Raw genomic sequence first — 8,517 nt, 5'->3', positions numbered from 1 at the left:
TACCATTTGAATTAGAAAAAAAAAAAAAAAAAACTAGGAGTAAATCTAATGAAACATGTGAAGTACCTATATAATGAAAACTATAAGATCTTATTAAAAGAAATCGAAGCAGATACAAAGAAATGGAAAGATATTCTGTGTTCTTGGATTGGAAGAATCAGCATAGTTAAAATGACCATATTACCTAAAGCAGTATATAGATTTAATGCAATCTCCATCAAAATCCCATTGGCATTTTTTAAAGAAATAAAACAAAAAATTATCAGATTTGTGTGGAAGTACGAAAGACCTGAATTGCCAAAGCCATACTGAGAAAAAATAATGAGGCTGGAGGCATCACTCTGCCCGACTTCAAATTATACTATGAAGCAACAGTAATCAAAACAACATGGTATTAGCAGAAAATAGACACATGGACCCATGGAACAGAAATGAGAGTCCAGAAATAAACTTATGTTTATAAGGGCAAATAATTTTTCAACAAAAAAAAGAAAAATACTCAAAAACTTACAGTGGAGTAAAGAAAGCTTCTTCAAAAAATGGTGCTGGGAAAACTGTAAAGCCACCTATAAAAGAATAAAACTAGACTGCTGTCTATCATTACACACCAGAATTTACTCAAAATGAATTAAGGACCTGAATATAAGATCAGAAACAAAGTACATAGAAGAAAACATAGGAACTAAACTCAAGGACCTTGGCCTTAAAGAGGATTTTATGAATTTGACCTCAAAGGCAAGGGAAGTAAAAGTTGAAATAAATGAATGGGACTACAGCAAACTAAAAAGCTTCTGCACAGCAAAAGAAACCATCAACAAGATAAAGAGACACATCCTAATGCGAAAATATGTTTGCAAACAATGCCTCTGATAAGAGCCTAATATCCAAAATATACAAAGAACTCATACAACTCAATAATAGCAAAAAACCAAAGAATTGAATAAAAATGGACCGAGGACCTGAACAGACACTTTTTCCAAGAAGACATACAAATGCCCAACAAACATACGAAAAGATGCTCAACATCGCTAGCTATTAGAGAAATGCCTATCAAAAACCACAATGAGATATCATCTCACACCTATTAAAATAGTTCTTATCAACAGGACAAGTAATAACAAATGTTGGAGAGGATGCAGAGAAAAAGGAACCCTCATATACTGCTGGTGGGACTGCAAATTGGCATAGCCATTATGGAAAACAGTATGGAGTTTCCTCAAAAAATTAAATTGATCTACCATATGACCCAGCAATCTCTCTACTGGGTCTTTACCCCAAATACATGAAAACTGATATCCGAAAACATATTTGCACACCAACGTTCATAGCAGCATTATTCACAGTGGCCAGGACATGGAAGCAACTGAAGTGTCCTATCACAGATGATTGAATAAGGAAGCTGTGGTACTTATATACAATGGAATATTACTCAGCCATTGGAAGAGATGAAATACTGCCATTTGCGACAACATGGATGGACATTAAGATAATCATGCTAAGCGAAATAAGCCAGACAGAAAAAGTCAAAATCCACATATCATTTATATGTGAGATATAAACCTAAAAGCAACAAACAAGACAAACAGAGACTCATGGATGTGGACATGGGTAGCGGGGAGAACATGGACTGAGGTAGATGGGGTAAAAGGGTCAAATATGTGGTGACAGAAATCAATATAATTATGGAAGGTGAACACACAATGTGTGTGTGATATATATGCCTTACTGTTAAAATGTACACCTGAAACTTAATGGATTTCATTAATCAATGTCAGCATAAAAAATAATAAAATAAAAAAATTTAGAAAAGTAAAAAATAAATAAAAAGTTGAAAATAGAACTAACTTATGACCCAGAAATTCCACTTCTGGGTATTTATCTGAAGAAACTAATTTATCCAAAACACTACTTTGAAAAGATATGTGCATCCCTATGTTCACTGCAGCATTATTTACAATAGCCAAGATGTGGAATCAAACTCTAAGTAACCATCAATAGATAATTGGATAAAGAAGATGTGGTACATATATAGAATGGAATATCGCTCAACCATAAAAAAGAGTGAAATCTTGCCATTTGCAACAACATGGATGGAACTAGAGTATTATGCTAAAATAACTCAGAAGAAGATAAATATCATATGCTTTCACTTCCATGTGAAATCTAAAGAACAAAACAGAAACAGACTTGTAGAGAATGAATTGATGGTTGCCAGATGTGAGGGGGGTTGGAGTACAAATTGGTAGCTATAAGATAAGTCATGGGGATTTAAAGTATAGCAGAGGGAATATAGTTGGAATATAGAGGGAATATAACTATGTATGTGTAATAACTATGTGTAGTGGATACTAGATATATCGAGGAGATCACTTTGTAAATTATGTAAATGTCTAACTGCTATGCTATATACCTCAAACTAATATAAAATAATATTGAATGTCTACTATAATTGATAAAAATTCTATAAAACCCCTTTAATAGTTAAATTTTAATAAAAGAAAAGCAAAAAAGAAAGAAAGAAATTTGCCAGAATGTTCATGTTGAGAGATGGGAGTATAGGTATCTATTTTCTGTCTTTTTTCTTTTTCTACATTTTCTTAATTTTCTACAATGATTATATATTCTTTTATGATCAAAATAATTGTTTATAGAGGAATATATTTGTATCTTAGAACTGATTTCAAGATGGCCCCTCCATTCTTCCTATTCCCCTGGAGCAGGTCAGGTATAGAGTAATCCCTCAATAAAAGATAACTTATTATGGGCCATTATGCTAGTATTGGGAAGCTGAAAGAAAAGAGAAAGCAGGAATAAGAGAAACAAAAATTTAGAGATAGATGAAAACAAGAAAAAGAAGTTGTATAAGTCAGAGTTCTCTAGAGAAACAGAATCAGCAGGGTGTGTGTGTGTGTGTGTGTGTGTGTGTGTGTGTGTGTGTGTGTGTGTGTGTAAAGAGATTTACTATAAGAAATTGATTGGCTCACACAATTATGGAGGCTGACACGTTCCAAGATCTGCAGTTAGCAAGTTGGAGACCCAGGAGAGCCAATGTGTAGTTTCAGTGTGAAGGCTGGCAGGTTTGAAACCCAGGAAGAACTGATGTTTCCCCTCTAGTCTGCAAGCAGGAAAAACAAACAAACAAACAAACGAACAAACAATTTCCCAGTTTGAAGGCAATTGGGCAGAAGAAATTCTCTTTTACTCAGCCTCATTGTTCTAGTTAGGCTTTCAAGTGATCAGATGAGGCCCACCCCCAATAGGAAGGGCAATCTATCTTACTCGGTCTTTAAGTTCAAGTGTTAATCTCATCCAGAAACACCCCCACAGACACACCATGAAAAATGTTTAAAAAATATCTACCGTCATAGAACAATATAGATTATATTCAATGTGTTCAATTTAAAAGGTAACAGCCTGAGGGACTAAAAAAGATCTGCACCTGGCTGAAACAATGAGTCAGATTGTGAACTGGGAATGACATCCAATGCCTTCAGGCTTCTCTGATGGGAGGCGGATGTTGCTGATGACTCCAGCAAAGAACTGAAAATATTTACTTTGATTCTGAGTATTTGGTGGTGGTGGTGGTGGTGGTGGTGGTGTGTGTATAGTAAACAGAACAAAAAATCTGGTTTAGGGCAGATTTTTCAGATATGGGAGAACTATAATCAGTCTAGATGAGAGATGCAAATTTTATTGCTTCAGGATTCCATGAATCAAAGGAAGACATGCAAGAGGAACTTTGTGGGAACACCTGAGCCCCAGACATGCAGTAGGACATGGGAAATAAGGAATGGGTGAGGATGGCTGCTGCTACAATACTTTTCATAAAGTAGAAGAATATATAAAGATTATTATTTAGGGAGAGTGACTACCTTTAATATCAAAGTGGCAAAATAAACTGCCACTGGACACATTCTTGACTCCCCCATGCTGCTTTATTCTGATCCTCATAACCTCTCATCTGGGCTACAAATAGACTGGTGCCCATTTGTCCATTCTGCAGGAGATGTCAAAATTATTCCAATCTCACCATTGCATCTTAAAAAAATCAGTGGCTCTATATCCCTCCAGGAGAAAGCCCAAAGCCCTCCACTATCTGGCTCCTGTCCTATAGCTTTATCTTCATCTCCCATTCCATCCTGGCTTCTAACTCATCCTTTGTATTAAGGAGCAAATTCCCCAAACCTTTTCAATGAGGAAAAAGGATGACTATCATGCTGAAGTATTACCTAATCATCTGCCTAATTCTCTCATTTTCAGGAAAATGTTCCTTTGTTTGCTTGAGACCTAGACTCCGTCAAGTTAGCGCTCAGAGGAATTTAATAATTGCAAGTGATTTTTATCCAATGGACATGCAAATTATTTGCAGCTAAAAAGATTACCCTAAAAGTTATGGTTTATTGCCCTGTGGGAATCTCTATCTGGTAAAAAAGATAATCTCAAAGGCTATGGTTTTACTTACTATATTTTTGCATCTCACTTGGTAAATGAATTCCATCATTCCTGCCTAGATAAATTTCTGTTCCTTAAATGCTCTGCAAACTAGCTTTGCTCTCCTGCTCCCTCATTAATAAATAAATCTTTGGCATATGTTCTCTATAATTTGTATGAGAGTCACGTCTTTATCTATTGGAAAATAATGCTTTGACATTAGATATTCAGCATTTTACAATTCTGGGCATATCCTATGCAGTTTCATAGCTCTGGACCTTTGCATTTACCACTCCCCTTTTCTTGGAGTTCTCCTTCTTCCTTGTTCACCTGGAAGATTCGTATTTCCTCCTTCCACACTGGCCTGAAATCCTCATTGACACTGCACACAGTGCTGACCACTCTCTTTGGACACCCTCTATACCTTGCAGATACTAGACTACAAATGAACCATGCCATCATATTGCATTTGTGTTTGTTTCTGGATTTTTTTTATTCTCCCAGAATAGCAACACATTACAGTGATCTTTATGCTCAGCACCTAGCTTAGTGTCAGGCATAGAGGAGATGCTCTATATATGTAGAAGTGTCCCCTCAAAATAAAAAATAGGGAAAGGGGAAGTTTAAGTGAGTGGAGAGAGTGTTATTAAGGGGAGGCCCAGAACTGGGAGGCAGTGAAGGAGAGCATACCTAGAGACAGAAGTACGAGAACCTAAAGTCTAGCAGGGGTTGCCAGGGCCCTTATCAGAGCCAGGGACTTTAATTTGGTTTTGGTGGGCTTTCCATCCTGTACGTCCCTGCCTACATGCCCAGAAAATATGCGAGTAAAAGCTTTGGCCCCCTCTTACCTCTTTGCCACAGCAGTTTCTGAGCAACACTGGAGCATCACAATGGAATTTCAGGAGGTCCAGGCCCTATTATCGTTGCTTCTCCTAATGGTGGACAAATAAGGACAGCAGAATAGGGACAGACTGACGCTTGGTGTGGTCCAAAGGCATTTCCTCCTGGCCTGGGATAGGTGAACCCAAGGCGAAATGCACAGAAGGGTTATTTGGTGCTGAATCCCTTTGCTTCTCATTAAATAAATTGCTGTTTTGTCTATCTGTCTCTGGAGAGCTCCTCCCTTGAGGACCAGGGGAGTGATCTGTCTGTGGTGTCCACTCATGGGGAGCAGAGCTGGAGCTACATGTAGGATCTAAGTGCCAGGCTCTGAGTTCTGTGTACCATGTAGCTTGTTTCATTTTATCTGAAAAATCACCCTCAAAATCTAAATGCACACTTTACTACTGTTTTATAGGAGAAGAAAGGAACATTGCATTTTTATGTAATTTGTACAGGTCCTGAGGCAGAAAAGTGAAGCCAAGTTTAAATCAAACACTCTGACTCAACCCAGGGAACCTTGCTGGTGTTCTCCCGCCAGCCCAACCAGTCACTTCACTTCCCTGGATGCTCCAGGAAGGGATCACCTACTCATTGTGCTTCTCCCTTTAGGGCTTTCTGGTGGACCACAGCAGAGAGCGGTGGGTGGCACCTGCTGCTTCAACTGTATAAAAAGGATGGCAGAGGTCACAGGCAAAGAGCACAGAGTTGGCACATGGAAATTTAAGGCAAAGCTCCCACTCCTGGACATCCCTCTCGCTTTTTACTGTCTCCTCTTGTGTAATCGGCCCAGTCAATCTCAAAGGGAGACATAACGTTAGGTTCAATTCCTACTCAGGAAACTGGAAACATTTTAAAAATGTACCTCAGATATATCTGCGGTTAAGACTTCTGGACTCTGCTTAAAACTCTGTAAAGGTCGGTAACCCGAAGAAGTCAGACTCAGACTGACAATTTAATTTTTAATCCTTGTCTACTCTACTTATTATCTTTGTGACATAGGGCAAGTTCTTAATATCTCCTGGCCTCAGTATTGTCATCTGACTTGATCCCGAGTTGATACAACTGCACTGAGTAATGATTAATAGATAATGGATTCTCCCCATGGGATCAACATGTGGCATGTGCATAAAGTAAGGACAAAATAAGTTTTAGATATTATCTTTAATAATGATGAGGTTGATTTTTTGTGACCTGAATTTGTGATTTCCCTCATTCTTTGACAAGACACTTTATTTTTGTCTTCATATAAGTAGATACTTAATATTTGGAGAAAACCAATTGAGTCTCATTTATATCTGATTCCCCAGGGACTATACTTTGTTGGCACGTAGGAAGCATTGAAAACAAAACAAAACAAAAATCTCTTTTAAATATTGAATATGCTCCAATTTTGGTTAATAGAAACAGCATAGGCAACATAGCTTCCACAAATTGCGTGCTTTCCTCACTTTCAAGGGTGTCCCATAGAACTAGAGACAAGATAAAATAGTGCTTGTTTGTGTCTATGTAATGGACATGGGACCAAATTATTTTCCATTTATTAGTATCCACAACATTCAAGGTGTCCAGGCTACACAGAACCACACAACCTAACACATGTCTCAGAATTTTTCTTCATGGGTCTCCCAGAAGATGTAGAACAGCAGGCCTTCCTCTTTGGGCTCTTCCTGTCCATGTACCTGTTATCTGTGCTCAGGAACCTGCTCATCATCCTGGCTGTCAATTCTGACTCCCACCTCCACATGCCCATGTACTTCTTCCTCTCCAACCTGTCTTTGGCTGGCATCGGTTACAACTACACCATTATCCCCAAGATGATTGTGGACATCCAAACTCAAAGCAGAGTTATATCCTATGTGGGCTGCCTGACTCGGGTATATTTTTAAATACTTTTTTGGATGTATGGGTGCTATACTCCTGACTGATGGACTATGGCCAATTTATGGCCATCTGTCACCCACTGCACTACCCGGTCATCAGGAACTCATGCCTCTGCTGCTTCTCAGTTTTGGTGTCACTTTTCATTAGCAAACTGAGCTGCACAATTTGAATGTGTTACAACTTAACTTCTTCAAGAATGTGAAAATTCTTATTTTCTTCCATGATCCTTTTCAACTTCTCAGTCTTGCCTGTTTGACACCTTCACCAATAACATAGTCATGCATTTTTTTTGACATCATCCAGGGATGGATCTTTTTCTCTTACTGTAAATTTGTTTCCTCTATTCTGAGAGTCCCATCATCAGGTGAGAAGTATAAACCTTTGTCCACCTGTTGTTATTACCTGTCAATTTGCTTATTTTATGCAACAAATATTGGGGTGTACCTTGGTTTAAATGTGTCGACTTCTCCCAGGTCTTGGTGATGTACACTATGGTCACCCCTATACTGAACCCCTTCTTCTACAACTGAGGAACAAGAACATCAAGAGAGCCATTCAGAGGCCCCTCAGCAGAACAGCCTACTTGAAATACCTGGGCCATTGTTTTTGTCTGTGGATTAGAAAATATTGCAAAACCAATCGTCTGGCATTGACAAGCATGACTCTCTAGTCACATAATTTTTGTAACTCTCATGGCTTTCATTCCTCTTGATGTTTCATATCTGAATGTTGATTCTTTTGGCACATAGAATTGGAGAAATATTCTGGGATCCCACCTATGTCAAAACCTCATCAAGTTTGAATCCCATACACCTGTGGAATATTGTTTTCTTTTTTGTTGTTGTTACTTATGACACAGGCACCACGGCGAAATGCACAACTAGCTTTTTATTTTACGTATGTATTTTTTAAAATATACATACAATTCTCAACACTTTACACAGTCCATGTCCAAAAAACTTAGACATTGATCAAATCTATTGAAGCAGGTTACATGAGAATGCAACATTACTGGTCCTCAATTATGGCTTTATGTTGGAAGCACCTGATGAGCTTTAAAAATTCTCATGCTTGCATCCCACCACCCAGGATTTAGACTTAATTGGATTGGGATGTAGCATGGCAGATGATGGTAATGGTTGTATAACACTGAGAATATGTGTGTGTGTGTTTTTAATTCCTTTTTTTTTTATTTTTTAATTACAGTTGACATTCAATACTATTTTATATTAGTTTCAGGTGTACAGCATAGTGGTTGGACATTTATATGATTTATTAAGTGATTCCTCTGATTAGTCTACTGCCCACGTGGCACCATACATA

General features: G+C 37.9%; 1 pseudogene; it reads left to right on the top strand.

The window, feature by feature from the left end:
* LOC102884735 overlaps positions 1 to 7,864 on the top strand; it is a 13,571-nt pseudogene extending 5,707 nt beyond the window's left edge.
* The last annotated feature ends 653 nt before the right edge of the window (positions 7,865 to 8,517 follow it).

The sequence above is a fragment of the Pteropus alecto genome, unplaced genomic scaffold (genome assembly GCF_000325575.1).
Source record: "Pteropus alecto unplaced genomic scaffold, ASM32557v1 scaffold864, whole genome shotgun sequence".
Lineage (NCBI taxonomy): Eukaryota > Metazoa > Chordata > Mammalia > Chiroptera > Pteropodidae > Pteropus > Pteropus alecto.
The sequence above is the reverse complement of the archived record's forward strand: the minus strand, read 5'-3'. Positions and strand labels throughout refer to the sequence as shown.